Source organism: Zingiber officinale, chromosome 10B (assembly GCF_018446385.1).
Source record: "Zingiber officinale cultivar Zhangliang chromosome 10B, Zo_v1.1, whole genome shotgun sequence".
Lineage (NCBI taxonomy): Eukaryota > Viridiplantae > Streptophyta > Magnoliopsida > Zingiberales > Zingiberaceae > Zingiber > Zingiber officinale.
In genome coordinates, this window is record NC_056005.1 from 90,595,940 (window position 1) to 90,612,416 (window position 16,477).

At 44.2% G+C, this 16,477-nt stretch overlaps 1 pseudogene; it reads right to left on the minus strand.

Moving 5' to 3' along the window:
- Nucleotides 1–2,725: 2,725 nt before the first annotated feature.
- On the minus strand, nt 2,726–6,453 carry LOC122029265 (annotated as a pseudogene).
- Between the last annotated feature and the right edge of the window lie 10,024 nt (nt 6,454–16,477).

A 16,477-nucleotide genomic window follows, 5' to 3' on the forward strand; every position in this document is an offset into this window, starting at 1 on the left:
CCGACGATAATGTTGATTTCGCCCCTCGGGGCATTTTCTCTGTTCTCTTCCTCCCGAGCGGACGGCTTAGGTCATTCATGCGACACTCGGGGATTAGATCTGTGCGGCTGGTGAAGGTGCCGCTCGGGTGATTCTCTGGTTGCCCGCCGCCCGGCCTCTTGGTGCCGATGTTGCCTATCAGGCGATGGGGATCGGCGACGATAACTCGTAGGAGCGGGATGAGCGATCGGAGGGAGACTCCGATAATCCCGGGTGTTATGTGTGGCGGATTGGTAGAGCGAGCAGAACATGGGAGTCCACACCTTCCCTTTTGGCTTAGGCCGATCGGCCGCTACATGTTAAACAGCGTGTGACCTCGCTTGCTGATGAGGACGAGCCATCTCTGCGCGGGGTCCTCTTGGCGGTTGATAATTTGGATGGCGGCTTCCGCTCGCTGGCGGGGACTGGCGACTCGGCTGGTGCTTCCTTTTTCCTCACCATCTAAGCTTCCTCCACGTTTATGTACTCAATGGCCTTGTTCAACATGTGGTCGTAGCTGCGGGACGGCTTTCTGACGAGCGCACGGAAGAAATCCTCGTCCACAAGCCCCTGTGTAAATGCGTTCATCATAGTTTCCGAGGTGGCCGTCGGGATGTCCATGGCCACCTGGTTGAAGCATTGGATGTAGGCCCGGAGCGACTCCCTCGGTCTATGTTTGATGGCGAATAGGCTGACGCTGGTTTTCTGATAGCGTCTGCTATTCGCGAAGTGGTGGAGAAAAGTCGTGCGGAACTCCTTGAAGCTTGTTATTGATCCGTCCGGCAGCCTACGGAACCACCGTTGTGCCGACCCAGAAAGAGTGGTGAGGAACACTCGGCACTTCACCCCATCTGTATATTGATGTAAAGTGGCAGTGTTGTCAAACTTATCCAGATGGTCATCTGGGTCGGTGGTCCCGTTGTATTCTCCGATCGCCGGAGGCGCATAATGCTTTGGTAGTGGGTCTCTCAGGATGGCGTCGGAGAACTGCCGATTGATCCGCTCGGGGGACGAATCCGTCTGGGGCGCCTTGCCCTTCCTAGCGTCACGGATAGGCGCCTCGTCGGACGATCCCTGGTTGGCTAGGGCCAATTCTGATAGCGTCTGGAATAGTGCTCGATGGAAAGGAATAGGGGCGGCCGGCGCGTCTCCTGGTGTGTCGGTCTGCTCCTTGTTTTGAGCCCACGTAGAATATTGTTCCGGTCGGTCCTCCATTGCCGCTCGGCCTCCAGAGACGGATGCGGCCTGCTGCGTTATCCTTTTTGCTTGAGCCTTCTGCTGCTGCTCGACCATCTTTGAGGCTCGCGCTTGAATGAGTGCTTCGAGCTCCTCAGGAGAGAGCGTTACCAAGAGTTGATGTCCAGCTTCTTCCATCTTCTAGGCTCGGATTCAGGTGCGTTCCCACAGACAGCGCCAATTTGATCATGTCCGAGCGCTGAGTCGACGGACGCTGGGGACGTGGCACTCTCCGCTGTCTCCGACTGGTGGTGTAGATCTCCGGCGAACCTGCAAAGAAGCCGAGCCGGGAGGGGTTTCCCGGCGACGACCCTCTGACGCTCAAGTTAGTCAGCGAAGAAGCAGAGTAATGTTATTGTGGCTACAATGATCAAGATTGCATACCTCCATCGAAGTCTGAGGGTCCTTATATAGGACCCCCGGGGAGGCGTGGGCACGTTTCTCGATGCGTGCACGCTTCCCCAAACATACCTCAGTAGGGTTGTGTCAGAAAAGTACGCCTGACGTCATTCCGCAATCGTCCTAGCATATCCCAGATGTGACGGTGGAAGCTTCTATCGTACGATATTCTGTCCGCTCCGGCCGCCGACTATGCTATTTGTCGGCGGCAGGTGTCTCGAGGATGAAGCTATCAGCTGTCCTTTTTGTCTCCTAGCGCTCTTATCTGTTCCCGGGTCGAGCGGAACGGTCGCTCGGCGCTCATGTCCTCCAAGAAGCCCTATTCACGTGTTCGGCTGGGATTGCGGATTACTGTCCTGCAGCTTAGCCGAGCGTCCTGACCGCTCGGCTTAAAGACTCTTTTACCTTGAGCATCGGAAACCCGCCCCATGGTCAGGTTGTCTTTTGTCCTATCGCCTAGGAGACCCGGACCGGGCGCCCGGTCGGCCGGATGTCCGGGGATGGTCGGCCAGTCCGCTCGGCACGACCTTGGTGTTGACCCTCTTGACCCTTGACCTCCATGTGTCGTTGACCTCCCGCCAACGAATGATCCCCCCGTTCTTGCCATCGGATCAGTCGTCCTAACCATGCGTTGTTGATGATGCATCGCGGAAAGTAAAATTTGTTGTAATGAGGATACTTAATTCTTAATAAAGTTACTTTTTGGCAGTTTCTATTTTTTACCTTCTTCTCAATTCTCCCTTCTTATCTGTCCTTAGGATAATTACTATCCTATCAAGCATCACAAAACTAACCATGGGCAATGCCATGTTGATTCCTAAGAGAAATTCACACTAAAAAAATAAAATGCTGATTAACATCAAAGATAGATGTAATTATATTACAAAAAAAACAGAGGATACAATAGATGAATAAGAAGACATGATTGATGGTACTAAATAATTTCAACATATTTCATACACTAAATCCATATTTCTATAGGCCACGACAGAGAGTTAAGTGGTGGAAGAATATCCCTGACACAATTCTTAACCTTACTCATCTCAATGCATGCAATTAACTGTGTGATTTGTCATCTCCCTTCCCAGAGAGTTGATGATATCGTTGCTTTGGATGACGAAGTATATCGAAGTTGAGAGTTCAAATCGTGTGAATTTACTTCTGAGAACACAAAAGCAACATCATCACTGAGAATGTCATTGCCATTGAGATATTGTGTCACTTGCCTCATGGTAGGCCTAGCTTCAGGAATAGATTGAGAACAAAGCAATCCCAACTTCAGTACGAGTTCCATCTCCTTCTTGTCGTAGTATTCATTTAGCCTTGGATCTACGACAGTTAGTAGTTTGTTCATGGTGTGGCACTCTCGCACCCAATCAATTAGAACCACCTGCAATATCGATGGAGCAGTGTGTTCTATTGGCCTCCGACCAGAAGCCACCTCGAAGAGCAATATGCCATAAGCAAAAACATCTGATCCGGTAGTGGCCTTACCAGTGTTGTATAGCTCAGGGGAAATGTATCCCATCGTTCCCACAGCTCGGGTGGTGCGAGGGTCCTTTCCATGCTCATGTAGCCTAGCAAGGCCGAAATCACCCAATCTTCCATTCAACTCGGCATCTAGCAGCATGTTGCTCGACTTGACATCTCTATGAACTACCACTTGCTCCCATTCCTCGTGCAAGTAAAGGAGCCCAAATGCGATATCCTTCAGAATCTTGAATCTCTGGTTCCAACTCAAGTCGGTGCCCCTATCGTCATCGAAGAGGAAGGTGTCGAGGCTTCCGTTGGGCATGTAGTCGTAGACGAGGAGGAGGTCCTCATTCCGCTTGCACCATCCTAGGAGCTGCACTATGTTCCGATGTCTCATCTGGCCTAAACTAGAGAGCTCCGCAATGAACTCCCGCACACCTTGACTAGAAGAATTTGATATCTTTTTTATAGCCACTTGTTTTCCGGTGCGCCGCAAGATCCCTCTGTAGACTTTACCAAAACCTCCTGAGCCGAGGACCTCAGTTTCTTTAAAACCTTTGGTCGCTCTATAGAGCTCTTTATACGGGAACCTGTTGGGGTAATCGAACTCCCAATCCTCAAGGTTCTCTGACAGTATTCTTCGATTTCGTAAGTACTTGGAAACAAGAAACAAGAACAACAGAAATACTAATGTGATAAGGGAAGATACAAGCACAGCCTTAACGATACCAATTCTTGAAGTCGATGAGTTTACCTTTTTCCTTGGAGGAAGAGGCAATTCTGACAGAGTTAGGTTGGGTGCTAACCCAACTGTGCTAAAGCTCCAGCCTAGGACATAATGGTTGCTCGTAGGCCTCCCAGTTGCCGCGGAGAAACCGACGTACATGTACTCTTTGAATATTGGCGAAAGATTGATCGGCCAAGATATGAGAGGTTGGTGCGGCTTTGGAACCATAAATGGAGCTATGGTTACGTTCAAAACTTTCGCAGCGCCATCGTAGTCGATCCACGCCTGAATTGGCTCTCCGCCCAACAAGTTCACCGTCACATTTTTGTGCTCGTCTGTGTGATAAGCAGCAGGCACCGCGACGACTGAAGTGAGGTTGTTAATGTCCACTCCGACATGGTTCTCCTTGAAGTCAACAAACCGTCTGGTGGCATTAACCGTGTCGAACTCTATAGCGAAGAGATGGTTGGAGAAGTTGCCATTGTTATTCTCGTTAAGGAGTCCGAGGTACTGACCATCTTGAACTCCATGAAGGGGGATGGAGAGGGCGATCACGAAGGCCATGCCATGCCCTCCGGTGCCATTGTAAGTGATGATGTCGAGCACGAAAGTCGTGCTGAATGAGAGAGCGGGAGAGGAGATAGAATCATTCTTCAACATGAGCACACGGGAGTTAAAGAAGGCGTGGCCGATTTGCCTCGTGCTGTCATTTGTTATCTGGAGAACTCCATTGGATGTGATAAGCGCAGCACCATCCATGCTAAGGTTTTTCGCAGCATCTCGGAACCCATTGAAGAGAAACTCAGTAGCTACAGCTGATAAACAAATATTGGAGAAGAAGAGGAGGGAATAATAATACATGAGGGAAACAGATGAATTGTTGTTCATGTTCTGTGCAGAAACAATAAAGCATGGTGGTAGCTAGAGCTCCATCTCCAACACTATTTATTGATGAATATGAATTATCTGACAAGCAGGTGGTTGCCGTACTTACCACTCTAGCAAAGCAGGTTAACTAACCATGGTTCGATTTAGATTTTGTCCCAGGTAACGACTTCCAAGTCTCAACAAGCACATGACCAAGTCAGCTCGAGGAAACCACCGTTATGTTTTCATATTATTGGGATAAATTTTATTTGAACATGAGATATGTTTTTTCTTTTGTGATTGTAATTCTTGTATAACTAACATTTTGAATGATGTTGATGTAGGGAATATTCTTTCTTGATTATGATTCTTTATTATATATTTAAATTGAAATATGATATATTAGTATTAAAAGATAATAATTTAAAAGACAACGGTTTAAAATCGTTATTGTTGTCTATCATCCTCAAAGACAACGGTTAAAAACCGTTGTCGTATCTCCAAAAACGATTATAACTGGCAGTGTTACATTATTAAAAATGCTCTAAATAACAACGATTTTAAACCGTTGTCTTTTCATTCAAAGACAACGGTTTAAAACCGTTGCAAAACTGTTATCTTTCATTCAAAGACAACGGTTTAAAATCGTTGTCGTAGCCCCCCACTTTTAACAACACTGTCAATTACAACGGTTTTAAAGGGCTTATGACAATGGTTTTTAACCGTTGTCTTTTAATGTTTTTGTTGTAGTGCGTGCGCACCTTGGGAAACATGTGCGTGTCCTCTGGTAGCCCTATATAAGGAGCCCTAGAGCTTCATCGGAGGTATGTTTTGGACTACTATTGCTACAGTTACGCTGCTCGTTTCTTCTCTACTTCATTTATCGTCGCAGGTAGTTGACTTGAGCGTCGGAGGGCTATCACCGGGGATCCCCTCCCTGGCTCGGTACCAACGACTCTGTGATTGTAGACTTAGTTCGTCGGAGGTCCACGTCATTATCAGTCGATATCCAGTCAATATGAACATTATCTTTCTAACGTCCGTCTACTCACACTCGAATAGGATCTAATCATGGTTCGATTTAGATTTTGTTTCAGGTAACGACTTCCAAGTCTCTTTTAGAGTCTGCGACAATTTCCGTTGACACGACCTGAAAGGTGTTGAAAGAAGGGTCCATGACGATTTTAGAGTGACCTTGACGGGTCTGATGTATTACCCACGAGCATTATGCCACAAAATTAATGAAGAAATTTATCAAATCAGATTTGAAAATTTATGAAAGGGCATCATGATTATTAAAGGGCGCATGTATTTATCTAATCTTCTCATTTTACCTTTCCTACTACGAATATCCGTCATCCAAGCCGCATTTAAAGCGTTTTGATTTTAAAATAATTGGGATGGTTTGAATCCATGCAAAGTCAACATTTTTTTCCCTCCTCTCCGTGCATGTAAACCTATAAGTCTCCGACTATAAAAATCCGATGCTCTATTTTAATCAGCGAGATCGTCCCACACTGAATGCCTCTGCAAATGTCCTTGGCGATGAGGATTTTCGATGAAACCACATAGATTGACTCTCTGCACGCAAGTTTAGGATTTTGTTCGTCGCTTATACTCTTGTTTTAGAAAGACGCAAGAAGGTGCAGTGGGTGTTTCAGCCTATGCTTCTTAATCATCTGCAAAGGTATGTTTAATGAACATATTTAAGGACAGGAGATCAGCACTACCATGGGCCTAGTTTAATCTTATATTAGTCCAACGTGAGCATGATTTTTTAGAGATCAGAATCATGTTCTAGCTGAAATTTAGCGTAACATTGTGGCACCTCTGGAGAGCTCCTCTGTAAAATACTGAAAAATGACGAATAATGATAAGGGAATTTTTTGAATTTTTTTTAAAAATTTTCTGGTAATTTTTCGGAGCTCGTATGATTCAGGTTACGGGGATAAAAACGAGGCCCGAGAAAAGCCTGTTTAGCTACCCATTTAAGCGAGAAAATGTTTATTTTCTTAATTCCTTTTTATTTGATTTTATTTTCTTTCCTTTATTTCTTTTCTTCCCTTCCTCGCCGAAACCGTGCGCGCCCCTCTTCCTTCCCCCGCCGAACCACCCCGTTCCCTAACCGCCCTCTCCCAACCGACGACGCAAAACCGCCGCTCCCCCTCGTGAATAAACCCCTCGGCCAAGCTCTCTTCCTCTTCGTCCTACCCGAGCCCCTCTCTTCTCTTCTTCTGCCGAAGCTGGCCGACGCGACGCCAACCCCCGATCCGTCGGCATCCGAGCCCTAGCGCCGCTGTCGTCGCCACAGCCTACGCCGTCGCGGCTTCTTCTGCCCTAGCCCGGCCGACCCGCGACTCCCTCACCCTTCCGAGACACCGCCGGCCACAGGAGCCCTAGCACCGACCCTTCTTCTCCTCTTCCAAGCGCCGGTAGCCGACCAAGTTCCTATGCCCTAGATTTGCCGAAGCCCTCCAAGTCGTGCCCTAGTTCTTTACTGCCGAGCCTCTTCCTCTTCGTGAGTTGCTGCCGCGCCATCGACGGACCTCAGCCCTAGATCACCGGCATCGATTTGGGGCTCAGAGCACAGAGGTAAGGATGCTACCCTAATTAGTGAGTAGGGTACTTGATCGTTGCTGTGGTGTTCTTGGTCTGACTCACTTTATTCCAGTATCATCAGGGGGCCGTGAACTGAAGGAAGGATTTCAACAGGCTTTTGTGTGCTGTGGATCAACAAGTACGACTGTGAAGTTGCTTGTTCTAATTCCAACAGCAAACAACCTTCCACCAGCTGTCACTTGGTTGTGAATTGAGGTAAGGAGTAGGTAATTGGTCTTGGTTGTAGATCATAGTGAATTTGGATTATTTGATTAGTTGATATATGTGTTGAATTAGGACTAAATTGGGTAAGTTGCTATGATAGATTATGCTTATTGCAAGTCCTAGTTCGAATGGATTAGTTAGAATCGATTGAGGAGTTAAATGATCCAATTAGGATTTATAATTGGATCTGAATTTATGTTAGCTTCTCGAGAATTTGATTTAGCTAATTTATTTATATGTAATTAGCTAAATTTGGATACCATGTATTACAGGACTTTGACACGAGACGAGCATCTCGACGTCGGATTTGGACTGGATTAAACCTTCCTATTGGAGGCGGGTACCTTGACTTATCTTTGATAATGTTATGTTGATATGTTTAGTAGGTTATAACCTTTAGTAATGATTATGTTCGTCTTTGCTTCGGTTGGTCACTACCCGATACCTGTTACATGCTTGTTTTGTTTACTTATTATGCACTTCATATTAGTACCTACCTGATTATACATGCTTATAGGGGTAGTGACACAACCATGTGTTTATTATGTTCAGGATCTAGGTTTTTATACCTTATCTGATCTGTGTACCTTTGATTTGATATATGAGATTTGTGTATTTAGCTTTGTGTTCCGGTTTTGTTTCTGGAGTGTTGTTTTGTTGTGTGGTGTAAGCCTAGCCGGCTAGCAGTCTTCGTTTTTAGTTGTATGTGTTGTCCATTGTATTTTCCATTGTGTTTGGTTTTGGTACAGCCGAGTGGGCTGTTTGATTTACATATAACTGCGTGGTTGTATTTTTATTGTATCAGCCGAGTAGGCTGCATATAAACTGCGTGGTTGTGTGTATATTCCAGCCGCCTGTGGCTAAGGTATATTATGTCTGTAGAGATGGCTCAGATTGTCAGCCGTACAGGGGTGATGCTATCGAAATTTCTTCGGACAGGGACTCCCCCGGGGCATGACAATTTATTTTAGTATCAGAGTCAAGTTGGCGATACTTGTTTGTATATCGTGTTACGGATTTCGAGATTTATCTGATACCAATTTATTTAGTATCAGAGCCCGATTTACGAGTCTTATACCCCGTGTTTCGGATTTCGTGTTTTAGTTTTCTCGATGTGACTTTTCGAGTTTTGGGACATGGCAGCGGCAGGACATCTCCAAGCTATAGGAGGTATGTTGGTATACTGTTATTCTACCTTTTTGTTAGTATGCATTGTTGACTATGATAGTTATGACATGTATTAACACTTTTTATTTAGTACTTGTCTGGTTGTTGTAGCTCATATTACATGTGATGGGTTAGCCACTGATAATGATCGACCCTAATAGAGATCAAGGATTATAGTCTTTGATAATTTTTCATATCATACCACCAGTAGTTTTAGCTTCTGTTACTACTAGTTGGTTAGGAGATGGAGGCACATACCAGCCTCTGCTATTATTAGCTGGGTAGTGGATAGTATCTACATATTTATGCTGACTTAGCCAGTAGAATACCATTTTATCTTAGTTAATTTCATCAGTAGATAATTGATTTACTTTTGTTAGATCGGTCAGTAGAAATCTGATTTACACTTGTTGATTTGGGTAATCGTGGATTGATTTACCTTAGTTGCTTGTGGAGGATTAATGTATTCTTGATTAATTAGTAGATGACCGATTTAGTTTTGTTGGTCCGATCAGTAGGGGATTGTCATACTCTATTTTTTTTAGAGGTTTGAATCTTTGGGTTATTTGTGTTTAGTTGGGTATCTAGAGCACATTTGAGTACATGGCTTGTACGGACGTGGAAAAGACTGAATTAGCCGTATACCATTGTCGGTTTGGTCAGTCTATAGAGGATCGATGTATCCTATTCCATGTGGACTTTAATTTTAGACTGTATATACCTAGTTGGATAACATAGAAGGTAGCATAGGGAATGTCAGGTTGATTGAGTTAAATATGCTGATTATTCATATATATGTTATGTGTACATATGTTTGGTGTATTTTGGGAGATATCGTGTTGATTATATTTGTTCTGTATGTACACTTGTGACTATTATAATTCGTTGAAAGTATTACGTTGATTATACTCTTGGCATAGGTGTATATATGTTAGGTGAGTGTTGTTTGAGGTGTATTGACGATTATACCTACGTTGATTTATGCACACGGATTCGGTATGTATTGTTAGAGGTATCACACTGATTTATACTTGTGATATAAGTATGTTTGATGTGTACTAATTGGAGGATTATGTCGATCATACCTATGTTGTGTGTGCACATGTGCCAGGTATATTGTTGGTAGTATCATGATGATTCTACTTATGTGGAGTGTCTACATTATGTCATTTGTTGTATTACTTTGCCAACTAATTCTCCTATTAGTGGGTGACTCACTACGATGTTGATAGAGTTGACAATGGATTTGATTTACTTACTGGATTGTGATACCCTTGGTTGTTTACAGTGATATATGATAGAGTGATTTCGTGCAGTCACTAGTTGGATAGTGAGATGTCTGGTTCACTTATGAGTTGATTGTGGTGGAGCGTTGCTCCCACATATTTTAGATGGTTGTGGTGGAGCGTTGCTCCCACGTATTATGGATTGTTGTGGTGGAGCGTTGCTCCCACGTATTATGGATTGTTTGTGGTGAAGTGTTGCTCCCACATATTATGGATTGTTGTGGTGGAGCGTTGCTTCCACGTATTATGGATGGTTTGTGGTGGAGCATTGCTCCCGCATATTTTGGATTTTTGTGGTGGAGTGCTGCTCCCATATAGGTTACCTTGTTGGTGGTAGAGTGTTGCTCCCACATATGTAGTACTTCTTGTGATGGAGCGTTGCTCTCACATTAGATGATCTATTCTTTGATGATTTGTAGTTAGTGATCAGATTTCGGACTTGTTATCGGGGATCTCTGGTTGAGAATGTTTGTTGTACAGACATTATGAGTTTTTGGTAATGTCATTTGGGCTTACCGATGCTCCAGCAGTATTTATGGATTTGATGAACCGCATATTTATGGAGTATCTAGATCAATTCGTTGTCGTTTTCGTCGACGACATATTGATCTACTCACATTCCGAGGAGGAACATGTACAGCATCTTCGCATGGTCTTGGAGACTCTTCGACGACATCAGCTGTACGCGAAGTTCAGCAAGTGTGCCTTCTGCCTATCTTTAGTCGATTTTTCTGGGTCATGTGGTCTCTAGACGAGGTATTTAAGTAGACCCTCAGAAGATCGAGGCTGTCACCAGTTGGGAGCAGCCGAAATCAGTGCAAGAGATCCGTAGTTCTTGGGACTGGCAGGATATTACAGACCTTTCGTCGAGGGTTTCTCCCACATTGCTATGCCGCTGACACACCTGACCAGGAAAAGCGTGAAGTTCACTTGGACCCAGGACTGCGAGACCAGCTTCTAGGAGCTGAAGCGGAGATTAGTGTCGGCTCCAGTTTTGATTTTACCTTCTGGAGAGAACGGATTCGTACTCTACACCGATGCTTCTCTACAGGGTTTGGGTGTTGTTTTGATGCAGCACGGCAGGGTAGTCTCTTGTGCTTCTCGGCAGTTGAAGGGCATGAGAAGAACTACCCAGTACATGATTGGAGCTAGTCGCCATTATCTTTGCTTTGAAGATTTGCCGGCATTATCTGTACGGCATTACCTTTGAGATTCTCACGGATCATAAAGTCTCAAATATATTTTCACCCAGAAGAAACTTAATCTCCGACTGAGGAGATGGATGGAATTCCTGAAGGATTATGACTGTATCATTAGCTACCACCCGGGGAAAGCTAATGTGGTTGTCGATGCACTCAATAGGAAGTCCAGAGGGGCTTTGGCTTGCCACCGAGTTTCAGTCACAGATTTGGTTCAGGGTTTCTCTGAGTTGGGCCTTCAGGAGCAGGGACAGACAGAGCAGGGTATTCTGGTTACCATGGTTGCTCAATCGTCGATCAGGACGAGGATCCGAGAGGCCCAGGCAGATGATCAGCATTTGCAGTTTATTGGCAGACAGATAGCTTCCGAGCAGCAGGCCAAGTTCACACGAGATGAGGAGGGTATTATATACTTCCGAGGCAGATTAGGCGTACCTCAGTCTCACCTGGTCTTGCAGGAGCTACTTCAGGAGGCTCATCGCTCTCAATTTGCGATCCATCCTGGTGAGACCCGCATGTATCGAGATTTGAAGCGTTCCTATTGGTGGAACGGTATGAAGAAAGATATCACGGAATTTGTAGCGAGATGTCTTGTCTGTCAGCAGGTGAAGGCTGAGCACCAGAGACCTGCAGGCTTACTTCAACGGATTCCTATTCCTGAGTGGAAATGGGAACACATCACCATGGATTTTGTAGTGGGTTTGCCTAGGACACGATGAGGCCATGACGCGATTTGGGTAATCGTTAATCGATTAACCAAATCCGCACACTTCTTAGCGATCCGGAAGATTGATTCTCTAGATCGATTGGCAGATCTGTATTGCGAGGAGATCATCAGATTACATAGTGTCCCTTTGACTATTATTTCGGATAGAGATCCCCGGTTCACGTCTTGATTCTGGCAGAGTCTGCAGCAGGCTTTGGGCACTCACCTCCGTTTCAGTATAGCTTTCCATCTGCAGACAGATGGACAGTCAAAGTGGACAATTCAGACTCTAGAGAACTTGCTGAGGTCTTGTGTTTTGGATTTCGGAAGCAGTTAGGGGGGGGGAATCATTTGCCATAGGTAGAGTTTGCCTACAACAACGACTTTCATTCGGCTATCCAGATGGCACCGTTTGAAGCGTTGTATAGTAGTCCTTGTCGGACACCCACCCTCTGGGATGAGGTTGTGGAGGCCCAGTTGTTGGGACCTCATAGAGCTCAGCATGAGGCAGAGTTGGTCCGTACTATCAGACGGAGGATGTCAGAGGCGCAGGATCGCCAGAAGAGTTATGCAGATCAAAGACGCAGACCCCTGGAGTTCTCTACAGGCGACCATGTATTTCTGCGAGTTTCACCCACGAAAGGGGTGAAGAGATTTGGCCTCAGAGGTAAGCTAGCTCCGCGGTACATTGGCCCTTTCCAGATCCTGGAGAGAATTGGAGCAGTAGCTTATCGGCAGGCACTACCACCGTCCCTAGCAGGCGTTCACGACGTATTCAACGTATCTATGTTGAAGAGATACGTACCCGACCTGACACATGTGCTGACAGATATCTCAGTTCCCGTTCAGCCTGACGTCACTTATGAGGAGGTTTCGGTACGAATTCTGGACCGGAAAGAGCGTCAGTTGCAAAACAAGACTATCCGGCTGGTTAAAGTTGGATGGCAGCATCATTCGGACGAGGAGGTTACCTGGGAGCTCGAGGATACTATCCGAGCTCGATACCTCCATCTTTTCACTTGAGATGTGTAAGTTAATTTACCGTTCAGCATTTATACTCTTTATCTGTTATTAGTATTTGCTGATGGTAGATAATGAAATTTGGGGACCAAATTTTTATTAGTAGGGAAGAATGTAAAATATCGAAAAATGACGAATAATGATAAGGGAATTTTTCAAAATTTTTTTAGAAATTTTCTGGAAATTTTTCGGAGCTCGTATGGCTCAGGTTACGGGGATAAAAACGGGGCTCGGGAAAAGCCTGTTTACGCTACCCATTTAAGCGAGAAAATATTTATTTTCTTAATTCCTTTTTATTTGATTTTATTTTCTTTTCTTTATTTTCTTTCTTCCCTTCCTCGCCGAAACCGTGCGCCCCCCTCTTCCTTCCCCCGCTGAACCACCCCGTGCTCTAATCGCCCTCTCCCAACCGGCGACGCAAAAGTGCCGCTCCCCCTCGCGAATAAACCCCTCGGCCAAGCTCTCTTCCTCTTCTTCCTGCCCGAGCCCCTCTCTTCTCTTCTTGTGCCGAAGCTGGCCGACGCAACGCCGACCCTCGATCCACCGGCATCTGAGCCCTAGCGCCGCTGTCGTCGCCACAGCCTACGCCACCGCGGCTTCTTCTGCCCTAGTCCGATTGACCCGCGACTCCCTCACCCTTCCAAGACACCGCCGGCCACAGGAGCCCTAGCGCCGACCCTTCTTCTCCTCTTCCAAGCGCTGGCAGCCGACCAAGTTCCTCTGCCCTAGATCTGTCGAAGCCCTCCAAGTCGTGCCCTAGTTCTTTACTGTCGAGCCTCTTCCTCTTCGTGAGTTGCTGCCGCGCCATCGACGGACCTCAGCCCTAGATCGCCGGCATCGATTTGGGGCTCAGAGCACAGAGGTAAGGGTGCTGCCCTAATTAGTGAGCTGGGTACTTGATCGTTGCTGTGGTGTTCTTGGTCTGACTCACTTTGTTCCAGTATCATCAAGGGGTCGTGAACTGAAGGAAGGATTTCAGCAGGCTTTTGTGTGCTGTGGATCAACAAGCACGGCTGTGAAGTTGCTTGTTCTAATTCCAGTAGCAAACAACCTTCCACCAGCTGTCACTTGGTTGTGAATTGAGGTAAGGAGTAGGTAATTGGTCTTGGTTGTAGATCATAGTGAATTTGGATTATTTGATTAGTTGATATATGTGTTGAATTAGGACTAAATTGGGTAAGTTGCTATGATTGATTATGCTTATTGCAAGTTCTAGTTCGAATGGATTAGTTAGAATCGATTGAGGAGTTAAATGATCTAATTAGGGTTTATAATTGGATCTGGATTTATGTTAGCTTCTCGAGGATTTGATTTAGCTAATTTATTTATATGTAATTAGCTAAATCTGGATATCATGTATCACAGGACATTGACACGAGACGAGCATCTCGACGTCGGATTTGGACTGGATTAAACCTTCCTATTGGAGGCGGGTACCTTAAATTATCTTTGATAATGTCATGTTGATATGTTTAGTAGGTTATAACCTTTAGTAATGATTATGTTCGTCTTTGCTTCGGTTGGTCACTACCCGATACCTGTTACATGCTTGTTTTGTTTACTTATTATGCACTTCATATTAGTACCTACCTGATTATACATGCTTATAGGGGTAGTGACACAACCATGTGTTTATTATGTTCAGGATCTAGGTTTTTATACCTTATCTGATCTGTGTACCTTTGATTTGGTATATAAGATTTGTGTATTTAGCTTTGTGTTCCGGTTTTATTTCTGGAGTGTTGTTTTGTTGTGTGGTATAAGCCTAGCCGGCTAGCAGTCTTCGTTTTTAGTTGTATGTGTTGTCCATTGTATTTTCCGTTGTGTTTGGTTTTGATATAGCCGAGTGGGCTGTTTGATTTACATATAACTGCGTGGTTGTGTTTTTATTATATCAGCCGAGTAGGCTGCATATAAACTGCGTAGTTGTGTGTATATTCCAGCCGCATGTGGTTGAGGTATATTATGTCTGTAGAGATGGCTCAGATTGTCAGCCGTACAGGGGAGATGCTGTCGAAATTTCTTCAGACAGGGACTCCCCCGGAGCGTGACATCCTCTAAATAAGCAATGGAGGGTACTTTTAGACTCCTTGCAACCTTGGAAATCTATAGGACTTGAAATGGGTTCAATCGAATCTGTCTAAGTCAAAACATTACTGCTGTTGTGCTGGATATATTCAGAACAATGTGCATCTAGAATTGGAAAACCTCCATCGGTTTAAATTTGGTTGTTATTAATTGCAATATTTTGTAGGCTTCTGTTGATTGGAACTGACAATTTGTGTTGGGCCCATCGGGTTGGCCGGCCCCGCTAAACAATTTAAGCAGGTTGGGTTGAAATTTTATCAACCCAAACCCGCCACGGGCCGATCCGCCTAAACTCGCGATCCATGCGGGTCGGCCCGTGACGAGCTTGAGTTGGCCCGCGGGTTGAGAAACATATGTAAGCTAAGTTTTATGTCAATTTATTATCTTTCTTTGTTATAATTTTAAAATAAAAATAGTACTTTTCATCCCACATAAATACATATTTATGGATATATTTGATTGATGAAATCTTTTCGAAGTAAAACGTTGAAGATATGAAATATTTTTTTTATTTTTATTTTTTAAAATTGACGGGCCCGCGGGTTGGCCCGCCAAATCCGCAACCCGCCTTGTATTGGGTTGGATTGGAAATTTCCCAACCCGCCAAGTTGACAGGTCGACCGGCCCTGCCCCGCCAAATGGTTGGCCCACCACGGGCCGACCCACCTTGCCACGAGTTTGCTCATCTGATAGCTCTACCGTTGATATTGAACAGAAACTGTATTGGAACAATGTAATAAATCACTTTAACAGTTTTTTTGAGTATCTAAAATAAAAAGAACGCATCATGGATTTGTTTATTTATTTGATCAACACATAGCAATTATCAAAAAGTGCCCCTTTGGTGTTTCTTAGACATACAAAATATGTAGCGTATCCATGGTATATTAGTTAATATATTTTAAAACTGGGATTCAACATCTAAACCTTTCGATTCTCAGGTACAACTTGTAATTATTGAATTTAAGCATGAAGTAGTAAGTACTTTAGTAAAATCAAATAATTTGAGAAACTTAATGTTTTTTATTTTAGTCAACAGAAAATATATTGTAAAAGATAACTAATCATTCTAGATTTTTAGGTGTATCAATTACCTTCACTAGAAGAGACGTGTCTTTGTTATTGATATTATAGACCGAGATGCTTTGGTTCATATGAATTCAACTAAAGTATCGGGTAACATCTTTTATTCTTACTTATCAAATAAAAAAGAACTTACCAGATCAAGAATTAAAGAGTTGTTTAAATTTTATTTCCATGGAGTTGAAATACATGATGATATTTTAGGATTTTGTAAATTCTATATTTTGTATATATATATTTATCTTATTTTTCTTCTAATATATATAAGGTTCTTTTAGGTCTTGTAGATATGGTAGATGATTTTGATGATTTTGACAATTTTGATAAATTCAATTAGGTTGAAGTCATCTATCAATTTATGACTCCATAATTACCTAAGATTAGG